The sequence below is a fragment of the Silene latifolia genome, chromosome 10 (genome assembly GCF_048544455.1).
Source record: "Silene latifolia isolate original U9 population chromosome 10, ASM4854445v1, whole genome shotgun sequence".
In the NCBI taxonomy this organism is placed as follows: Eukaryota; Viridiplantae; Streptophyta; class Magnoliopsida; order Caryophyllales; family Caryophyllaceae; genus Silene; species Silene latifolia.
The window spans coordinates 52,742,998-52,754,796 of NC_133535.1; the positions used below are offsets into that span (position 1 = coordinate 52,742,998).

Sequence of the window (11,799 nt, forward strand, 5' to 3'; positions counted from 1 at the left end):
TTATGTGGTTGACTTGATTGACGGGATTGGCGACACGTGTTAAATCTAATTCGTGTGTTTAAGACAGACTTGACTCGAGGCTCGGGTATGTGTGTCCCAAACGTGTACTAGGAGAATTCAAGAAACGAATATGGGAACGGCTCGATGTGTTAGCCTCGAGTGTGTGAGTCGAGGTGTGGAAATGTTCAGATCCTAATTGAATTGAGGTAGGGAGCCCAAAATGACGGCATGACGCCTTAGGACTCGACTCGGACTTGAAGTGACCCAAAATGTAAAGGAAGACGGGTTTATGACTCGACAGAGTTCCGACTAGGACATAGTCGGTTTGAATTTGGACTCTAACTTAGCCCAATTGAATTTACATATTCACATTTACATGGTTTGAAAAATATTTTGAATAAAACATTTTTGGTTTTTTTTGGATTCTTTTTTTTTTTACGGACCTTTTTTTTTCGTTTTTTTTTTGTTGTTTTTTTTTATTTGGTTTTGAAATGGGTTTTAGGCCCGAAGTTTGACTTGACATATGGACAGAGTTTCGGCTTATTTTGCGCTATTTTGAAAATATTTATATTTTGAAAAGGATTTTATTTTACAAAATGGTGATCACATATGATACAAACATACATACAAGCATTATAAGGGATGCTGAGTGCATTTAAAAGGGTTTTGGTTTAAAGGGTGGGTTGCCATACCGAACGATCAAACCCGAGGTCTGTGGAGAGGCTCGTACCAAACAAGAGTAAGGCCGATTCCTAGTCCATTTCCTCAAGTAGTGAAAGTCCTTGATACAAACAAGATTAAGTACCATGGTATGGATGACGTCAATCGCTATCCATCCTTAGGCCCAAATAAGAATTAGGACCGTTTAGACAGGACGATTGGTCGAATGGGTTGGGTTAGGCCTAGGAAGGCCGAATGAAACGATCTAGGAAGACCGAGTTATGAAAACCGACAATTGTCTCGTACAAACTATTTCCTAACCTTGTTCAAGTTTCACCCTTTTGGCTACACGCAAGTGTATTATCCCCAGCGGAGTCGCCAAACTGTGTACGCGGGCCCACGGGGGCGCTTGGGAAACAAGCGTTTGCATTTGTGGAGTCACCACCAATTTATTGTGGAATATTGGAAACCGTTCGAATACCTCGTGCCATGTCAAGACACAAAGTAGTGACATGAACACCAAGAACTCGTCACCCTTAGCATTCTATGTCTAGAATGACTCTCGTGGATGCCAATGAACACGGATGTTCACAGAGATCTGGAGTAAGGGGTGAGGGTACGTATTAGAAGCTCTTTTGATCGAACACCTAATCCCGCCTGCCTCGATAGCGGCCTCTACTAATGATTAGGGAAATTATCTATACTCAATATATTGTCGATTTATATGCATGCAATGCAACATCCAAGTTTTAATCCTAACATGTGAAGAATTAGACTAAGTCGGTGAACAATTAATTTAGCATACAATAAATGTCAAAGTAGGGATTTAAGCTCAATTATATGTGAAGGCATACAAATGATACAATAAAAGAAATACAATAAAATACAATAATGAAAATTACAATAATTACAATGGATTCAATTGATTTATGTCGAAAATACTTCCAAAACGGATAATTTGAAAAAGAAATAAATAAACAAATTAACGAACAGGAATCAGGGTGATAATACGAATAGTAGTTAATTAAATACGTAAGCTAATTAAACTAGGTCAAGGCAGAACGGAAGTTCAGAGACAGAAATCAACCTGGAACAGGCGCAACAGAGCTGCGCCCTGCGGAAAAAGCGCGGCGATTCTTTGCGTCTGTTCAAGGGTGAGTTTTGGTACGTGTGAAGCGGAACGCAAATCGTTAATGTTAATTGGTGAATTTAAGGATTAATTATGATATTCGACTCGGATGGAAGTGATTTAACAGATTAATTACATGCAAATGAGTCATAAAAGCAATAAAACATGGATGAGACGAACGTAAACGAATTAATTACATGAATGAAAGATTGATTAGTGACATATGTGAACTAAATAGGTTAAATATGACAAATTAATGACGAATAGACAGATGGAAATATATCAAAGGTCGAATTCCAGAAACTCAATATGAAAGAATTGAATCTCTACAACCCGGATTGATTTTAATGACGAAAACCCGCAAATATTGGATTACTTGGGATTCAAGTCGGGATTTAATGATGAATTATACGTATTAATGATGATAAATAATATACATGTGAAATTATTGTGCTATTATGTCAAGAAATTGAAGAACAAACGAAAACAAATAACGAACGACGAATTGACAGAGGACGAAGGAAGAAGAAAGGAAGCATGAACTGTGGCAGCCTCACGAAGAGGCGCAGCAGTTGCTGCGTCCCTTCGAAGAGGCGCAGCAGTTGCTGCGTCCTTTCTCGACGGTCATCTTCTGGTAATCCGTAAAAAGGGATTCAAAGCGTGGTTTTATAAATCGGTTTTAAGAAGTATTTTCGACATAAACCTTACATTAATGATACAAAAAGTAAATAACAATAAATAAAGAAGGATTTACACCCTCAGACTTACATGTTTGACGAAACGAGATGAACTAAGTTTATGATTAGTGATGTTCGACTCGAATGTAACGAAAGTGCCCTCGTAAGAGGAAAACGATTAAGATTAATTAAGTTGATTGATGTGGAGTTGGTCAAATTGGTCGGTCATGCAAAATGAGGCTGGTACTCAGAAGGATCCGAGCTTACCTGGTCGAAAGTTCAAGCACGTAGACGCCAAAAAGTAAGAACGTGGTCTAGAATGCAAAGGGAGAAGAGAAGGGCGGACACTCGCGTGAGAAATATGAGGAGCGAAGGCTCCTATTTATATTAATCACGTGAAGGAATAGGGCTTTCGGAGAAACTTTGGAAGTGAATCTCGAAAAGATATGAAAAGATACGAAAAATACGCATAAAAGGACCTTGGAAGAGGCGCAGCAGTCACTGCGTCTCTTGGAAGAGGCGCAGGACCTGCTGCGTCTGTTCCCGAGTGGTTTCCTCCTGCGAAAGAAAGATTTCCGTGTTTAATTTATGAAATAACGGGTTAATCTTATTTTCCTTAATATTTTGTATGAATATTACGGGAAATTCTTTACAAAAGAATAAAAGATTGTGAAAGATTTATAAAATATGGAATAGAAATATCCGGAACATTCCAGAACATTCTGACTCGGGATTTAGCAGTTATCAGAAAATGAAGACGGTTTTAGGCCCGGACTCCAAATATACTTTAATTACTGTCAAAACGACCGTATCGGCGCGTAGATGAAAATTAAGAGGTATTAATCAATGTTTGAGCAATCACTTGACGATAAACTTACGGATTGTCACCAATCGTTCCGCGTACCAAACATGCGGCCCAATCATCACCGGGTGGTTTGCGGGAGGTGCAGAAATGAGGTGTCTACAGACTCATACATACTGATGTATGTGGAACTATGTCAATCACCGCTAGAGATGGCTATAGATATTTTATCACTTTCACGGACGATTTGAGTAGATACGGATATATCTACTTAATGAAGCATAAAAGTGAGTCCTTTGAAAAATTCATGGAATACCAGAATAAGGTTGAGAACCAACTGGGAAGAAAGGTTAAAGCACTCCGTTCAGATTGGGGTGGCGAATATCTTTCAAATGAGTTTGATCAACACCTTAAAGACTGTGGAATAGTTTTGCAGTTAACTCCACCTGGAACACCTCAATTAAATGGTGTGTCTGAATGGAGAAATCAAACATTACTTGATATGGTTCGATCCATGATGAGTCACACGGTTGTACCTGATTCATTATGGGGTTTTGCTCTTTTGTCAGCTACTCTTATACTTAACCGAAGTCCGTCTAAATCTGTCGACAAGACTCCATATGAAATGTGGAAGGGAACGGTCCCTAACTTGTCCTTTATTCGGGTTTGGGACTGCGAGGCTTATGTTAAGTGGAGACACGAGGATAAGCTCGGCCCGCGATCGGTCAAGACATACTTTATTGGTTATCCAAAAGGAATGTTTGGTCATTACTTCTATTCGCCTACCGAACATCGAGTTTCTGTTGCGGCTAGTGAGAAGTTCTTAGAGAAAGAATTTCTCGAGAACAAGTCAAGTAATAAAACCTTCGAGCTGTCGGAGATTCAAGAACCAACAACCGAGGAACAGATGGAGGAAGTTGTTCCTTCAACTGATGATACGGTTAATATTCCTCAGGAACCTAGGAGGTCGGCTAGAGTCTCTAATCCTCCAGACAGATACATTGGTATGGTCGAGGAAAATGACGTTTTGCTCCAAGAGAGTAATGAACCCGCTACCTATAAAGGTGCCATGGCCTGTTCCGACTCAAAGCTATGGCTTGAAGCCATGCAATCCGAGATGGACTCCATGTATGAGAATGACGTATGGGATCTTGTTGATTTACCTAATAAGGTACGACCTCTACAGTGCAAATGGCTTTATAAAATAAAGCATTCTGTAGACGGGCAATAAGATACCTATAAGGCACGACTAGTGGAAAAAGGTTTCACTCAAGTGCACGGATTGCATTATGATGAAATTTTTGCACCCGTAGTTATGCTGCGTTCCATTCGGATAATCTTAGCGATTGCCGCTTTTCATGACTATGAAATTTGGCAAATGGATGTGAAAACCGCCTTCTTAAACGGTTATTTGGAGGAGCAGTTGTACATGGTACAACCCGAAGCTTTCATAGATCATGAAAATCCTAAGAAAGTGTGCAAGCTTAAGCGTTCCATTTATGGACTTAAGCAAGCTTCTCGGAGTTGGAATCATCGTTTCGACCAGGTGATAAAAGAGTATGGTTTCACTCGATCGGTCGAGGAACCATGCTTATATATCAAGTCGAGTGGGAGCAAGATTGTTTTCTTTATATTGTATGTCGATGACATACTCTTGATTGGGAATGACATTCCTCTCTTATCTTCGGTAAAAGGATGGTTTAAGAACCATTTCCAGATGAAAGATCTGGGTGAGGCACAACGCATATTGGGAATCCGTATCTATCGAGATAGATCACAACGGATGTTATCACTAAGTCAGGAGTCTTATTTAGATAAGATTCTTGAAAGGTTCAGCATGACCAACTCCAAGAAGGGGAACCTTCTAATGATGTCTGGGATGCATTTGAGTAAGTCTCAGTCACCCACGACACCTGAAGGTGTTGAACGCATGAGTCGTGTTCCTTATGCATCAGCAATAGGATCAATCATGTATGCCATGATATGCACACGTCCAGACGTGGCATATGCATTGAGTATGATGAGTCGGTACTAAGGCAATCCAGATGAAACACACTGGATAGCTGTTAAAAACATCCTTAAGTACCTACGGAGGACTAAGGATTGGGTATTGACTTATGGAGATGATACTAAGCTATGTGCAATTGGTTACGCAGATGCTAGCTTCCAAACAGATCGAGATAATTCGAAATCTCAGTCTGGATTCGTCCTTACTCTTAATGGTGTTGCGGTCAGCTGGAAGAGTTCAAAACAGGAAGTTGTAGCAGATTCTACTACTGAATCCGAGTACTATACCGCTTCAGAAGCAGCAAAGGAAGCTATATGGATGCGTCAATTCTTGCAAGGACTAACCATAGTTCCTAGTTCGAATGACCCAATCACCATCTATTGTGACAATAGAGGTGCCATCTTCCAGGCTAAGGAGCCTAAGTCTAGCAACAAGTCTAGACATGTACATCGGAAAGCTCACCTGATCTGTGATTACGTGGAGCAAGAGGAGATAGTGATTGACAAGATTGCTTCGGATGACAACATCGCGGACCCTCTCACTAAACCATTGAAATATGACAAGCATGAAGGGCACGTTATTTCCATGGGAATTAAACGTGTTCCTGAGTTGTACTAGTTGATTATGGATTCGATACATTTTTCTCTTTCCATATGCTATTTATAACTTCATCGTTTTATTTCATATTTTGTTTTTCATGTGGATTGTACGAAAACATTGAACGCCACAAAGTGAACTGAATTACATTATATTTGTTTTGGTCTGTAATCGCCTACATGAGCTGATAACTCTGGCTATTATTTTGTGAAGTTGATTGATGGTGGGTTCAACGAGCCATAAGTCAAACGATTGGCTGATCAATCACAGATGCGAGTTATAACGATACCTCGTAGGACAATTGTGACAATGTAATGGAGTCCTAAATGTTTAAAAACATTTGGTGCCAGGTCGTGGATTGGACGTCCATTGTGTTCCTAGAGTCGATTCTTTTGACTATCGACTGTCTCTTGAGATTAAGGCAGTTTTTGGGTGACTTTGGTTTCTTTCTCATGGTCGACCGTAATAGGAGGCTAAGAAGATTTTCCTTGGGTCACTTCATACTGTGCTTATATCTGCAGGATTCGAGTTGAAGAAAATATCCAACCTTTATCAGGTTTAGTTATTTCTCAGGGCCACTCGAGGAGTTGTAACTGAAATGCATAGCCATGCTCGAATGATAATTCGTTTATCAGTTAAGTTACTCTCTAGTCGGGAAAACCACTCTTGATATTGATCACTTGTAAAATACGACCTTTGTGAATACGGATTTTGCAAATTGTTTTACATTGAGTGGGAGAAATTTTAGGATATGAGAATCGGTTATCGCACATACACTTGTGAGGACAAGTGGGAGTTTGTTGGAGCTTGTGTCCTCCACGGTTAGTGTGATAACATATATAAATCTCTTATAGGTTCACAAGGGTATACTTAGTATTTTATCAGTTGATTAACGTTTACTTAATAACGGTTGGCTTGCTAGAAGTTTGACGTTATTATCATACTGATGGCGGTGATCAACTGGTCCCTAAAAGTCACACGCGTGTTTGAGAGATGTGATTGTATGAAAATATAATCACATTGATGCCTTATATGACTAAAAGGTTAGTCCAAGTATTTCACTAAACAGTTAGTCAATGCGATGATGAGACGACTATTTAATACAATTAAATAATATTAGCTGAGACGAATTAACTGTTAATTCGTAAATTGAATATAAACTGTTATATTTAATTAATGTATATAATGTTAGCTTAAACGAATTAAGATGTTAATTCGTAATTAAACGTAACCAGTTATATTTAATTAGCAAATTATAAATATATATTATATTTATAGTTAATGTATATATTATGCGATATTGTCATAATAAAATGTTGACAGACCGGTATTAATAAATCGACTACAAACTGTTGTGTGTAGACTTATTAATACATGTCGACATAAATAGACAATTGAAAAAATAATACACAATATATACAATTTGAGAACAACCAAAAATAAGAAGATTTTTCTCCTTATTTTTGGTGGTTGGTGAAACCGAAAATAAGAGGAAAAAGAGGAAGAAAAAATCTTCCCCTAATTCACTCTCCTTGGACGGTTTTAAGAAGGAAAAAGAGAGATCATTTTCTCTTATTCCTTTTGACCTAATTCTCTCATCTCTTCACAAAAAAAACCCTAAAAATAATTATCAATTTTTGGGGATCTATTCTAGCAAAGAACAAGGGCATTTCTCATAACATTTTGGGTGCAACAATTAGGAGAATCTTGATTTCGATATTGTTCTTAGGCCAAATTGCTAGGACCAAAGTTTAATTCTAAATCTCTATTCTTTTGTTTATGCAATTCGTTTATGACTAGCAATTTCATATATCATAATTCGTTATAATCCGAATTTTTCTTGATGAAGTATACCAATATTTCCCACAGCCTCTTGCTAACCGAATATGGCATGACACTAACACTTGCCCCAAGGTCACATAAAGCTTTGTTGATTGTAGTGTCGCCAATAATGCATGGAATGGAGAAGCTTCCCGGATCCTTGATCTTTGGAGGTGAACTCCCTTGAAGAATAGCACTACTTACTTTAGTGAAAGCAATAGTCTCAAGCTTCCGGATTGATTTCTTCTTTGTAAGAATATCCTTCATATACTTTGCATAGGCCGGAACGTGATTGATTAATTCCGTGAATGGAATCGAGACCTCTAAATTCTTCACAATCTCCATGAATTTTCCAAGTTGGTCATCAAACTTAGGCTTAGCTTGACGACTTGGAAAAGGAAGTCTAATCATAATGGGTTCCTTCTCTTTGGCCTTTTCTTCATTCTTCTTTGAAACTTATTGATTATTGGGTTCTTCTTCCCTAGAGTTTTGCACAACTCTTTCCTTGTCACTAGTCTCCACAATATCATCCTCAACTTGCATCTTTGGCTCTTCATATCTTGTACCAGTCCTCAAGTGGATGGCACTAACCGATTCATGTCTTGGGGGATTACTTTGAGGTGGTAATTGCCCCTTTTGTCTTTGAGAGCTCGAAGATGTTAATTGAGTCATTTGGGTTTCCAAATTTTTTGTGTAGGCTAGGATGTTGTTTATGGTGATGTCTTTTGCTTGGCTATCTTTTTGAATTTGAGTGAAAAATTCTTGTTAATTCGTTTGCATTTGGAGGACCGCTTTTTGAACATCAAAACCTTGGTCATTTTGTTGATTGTATGGAGTTTGATTTTGGTAACCTTGGTTTTGGTTGTAAAAGGGTCTTTGATTTTGGTTTCTCATTGGAGGTGGGGTGTATGTTGGTTGAGGGTTTTGAACATTTTGGCTTTTGTATGAGAGATTTGGATGGAATTTGGTGTTTTAATTGTAATAGTTCGAATAAGGGGTACCACTCTTGTATGCTTGAAAAGCATTCACTTGCTCACTTGTTCCCCAACATTCACTTTGGTCATGTCCCAAAGTTCAACAATTCTCACATATTCCACTTGGAATTGATGAAGATGCCACCATGGCATTAACATGTTGCTGTTGTGATTTTGAGGCTTCTTCAAGTTTAGCCATAGCCTTTTCAAACTTCAAGTTGATGGTATCAATATGAGCACTAAGTTGAGCACCCAATTGAGTAATAGAGTCGGCTTCATGCTTTCCTCCTCTAGTAGCCTTGCAAGGTCTACTATATTGTGAGTTATGGACCGCCATTTCCTCAATCTTGTTCCAAGTTTGATTATCGTCAACTTCGGTGAACATACCATTTGATCCCATGTTGAGAATGTTTCGGGAGTCTTCATAAAGACCATTCCAAAATTGTTGTACCAAGAACCACTCGCTAAGTCCATGATGAGGATATGAGCGACAAGTTCCTTTGAATTGCTCCCAAGCTTCATACAAAGATTCTTCGTCCCTTTGCTTAAAACCTATGATTTGAGCTCTTAGCACGTTAGTCTTTTCCGGAGGGTAGAACTTTTCTTAGAAAGCAAGAGCCAACTTCTTCCAAGAGTCGATTCCAAGAGTAGCCTTATCAAGGCTTTTTAACCATTGTTTCGCGGTACCAATTAGAGAAAAAGGAAACAAGACCCATCGAATTTGGTCTTGAGTCACTCTGGTTTGTGAAATCGCATCACAATAGTCACGAAAAGTCTCCATGTGAGAATGAGGGTCTTCAGTAGGCATCCCCCCAAATTGGCTTATTTCGACTAATTGGATAAATGCGGATTTTCCAATGAAATTTCCGGTCAAGTGTTGTGGTGTGGGAGTACCGTTGGGTAGGTTCTCCTCGGTTGGTACGGAATGTGATAAAAACTTAGGCATTGTGGGTTGATTTTGTGGTTGATTTTGTGTTGGGTTCTCCTCACCTTCTCTTGCAAAAGGGTTGATGAACTCAATAGTATGTGGTTGAATATCTACAACCTCACCAATACGTCTCAAAGTATTTCTAGCAAGTCTTCTATTGGTTGTCAAAGTTCTCTCAATTTCGTGATCAATGGGTAACAAGTTACCTTGTGATCTTCTAGACATGCAAAATAGCAAACAACTCGAAAAAAAATTAGAATAAACCTTGAGGAGTTTTACTTCCCCAAGGTAAAGAAAGACACAACTAATAACAATCAAAGAAAATCAAATCAAGTTAACACCGTCCCCGGCAACGGCGCCATTTTTGGTTGGACTATATTTTTCGGTTACTTGTCGTTAGGAGCACCTAGACCAAAACAATATTTATAACTTTACAAACTACTCTACTATTAGTAAAGACGTAAGTAAAGGTCGGATCCAAGGGACGGGTATTGAAGTAGGATTTTCGATTGGAAGTAGTGGTGTCTAAGGATGTCACAATTTGGGTTGAGATAAGAAGATCACTAAACTAAATAACAATGTAAATGAACAAGCAAGATGATTAAGATGAGATATAAACAATTGATTAAAAGCACTAGGGTGTCATGGGTTCATAGGGGATTCATGGGATTTGATCATACAAACATGTTTTCAACTAGATGCAAGCAATTATTGTTGTGATGGGATCGAGTTAGTGTATATCTTACAATCCCTAGGAAGGTTTGGGTCCCGGAGCCGAATCGATTAGATTGTACAACACCTACAAGTTGACTTAATCCTCCCTATCCAATAATATGCATGGTCTAATGAGACTCGAGTTGGTTTATGTCTTACAAGTCTCATGAAAAGATAAGTGATGGGTAAAAAATGCAAGGATTCATAGGCTCGCATTTCATCAAACATAACATGTGCATAAATTGAAATCACAACAAGCAAGCAAATTAATTATGAAAGCATATTAGATTAAGCATGAATCAATCTCCATGTTGGTTTCCCCTAATTCCCCATTAACCCTAATTAAGGAAACTACTCACTCATTATCAAGTTTAACATGCTAACAAGGTTGTCAATCATATTAACAAAGCAAAACATGATGAATAAATGAAGATGATTAACAATAATTAAAAAGGGATTAAAAGAATTATACCTAATGATGATTCCAAAATAATAAGCAAAGAATAATAGAAGTACTTGATGAATGATTGGAAGGTTGTCAATCCTCCAAATAAACCCCAAATAATCTTCAATTACCCAAAATAAATGATGAACAATAGAGAAATTAAGGAAATGAGATTTGTATTAATGCCTAATTAAAAGTTGATTATAAGATTAAAGAGATATTAGAAGAACATAAATTATATTGAGGATTGATTGCAATCTAATTAGTACAATGGGGTATTTATAGTGGGGATTAGGTACATAAATTAGGGTTACTAAGGGCTTAAATGGCGATTAAGACCCTTAATAAAAGTTGAGGAAATGCTCCTCTCGAAGAAAGATGCGAGTCTCCTTTTTGCTAGTTTTTCAGAATTATGCGCATCCCGAGTAGAACAAGGAGAAGGCGTGCTGTACTGGATGACAATCCGAGCGGCCAAGGGGTCGGGACGAGCGGATTGTGGGGGTTGGACGAGCGGACTGGAAGGTGGGATGCTTGGATTGTGGAGGTGTTGGACGAGCGGGCAGGCTGGAGGGACGCTCGGATTGTGGAGGTTGGACGAGCGGACTGGAAGGTGGGACGCTCGGATTGTGGAGGTGTTGGACGAGCGGAATGGCTGGAGGGACGCTCAAATTGTGGAGGTTGGACGAGCGTCCCGATGCTACGACAGGCGAATTCTAGTTCAGCAAGCTTTTTTCTTCTTTTCTTCTTTTCTTCTTCCAACAATCCTCAAGGATCTTGTCGGAGATGCAAGTATCGTCTTCATCATTGCCCATTATTTACAAAGGCCTTCTAGTCTTCTCTTCACTTTGATGCTTGGTCATTAGATTCGATCAATTTAGCTCCATTTTGCCATTAAAATGCAAGGTTTGCACTCCTCTCCTACCAAGGAAACAAAACCTCAAAGAATATGCAAAACAAAGGACTAAAGATAGTAAATGACCCAATTATGCACTAAAAAGCATAGGAACGAGGCTAACTCGGGGACTAAATATGCTCAAATATTGG

At 38.7% G+C, this 11,799-nt stretch overlaps 1 non-coding gene across 1 annotated transcript; it reads left to right on the top strand.

Moving 5' to 3' along the window:
• The first annotated feature begins 9,135 nt into the window (after nucleotides 1–9,135).
• LOC141609575 (small nucleolar RNA R71) lies at nucleotides 9,136–9,242 on the top strand. Its single transcript, XR_012527499.1, has one exon. It is a non-coding gene; the product is annotated as a small nucleolar RNA R71 (small nucleolar RNA).
• Nucleotides 9,243–11,799: the final 2,557 nt, after the last annotated feature.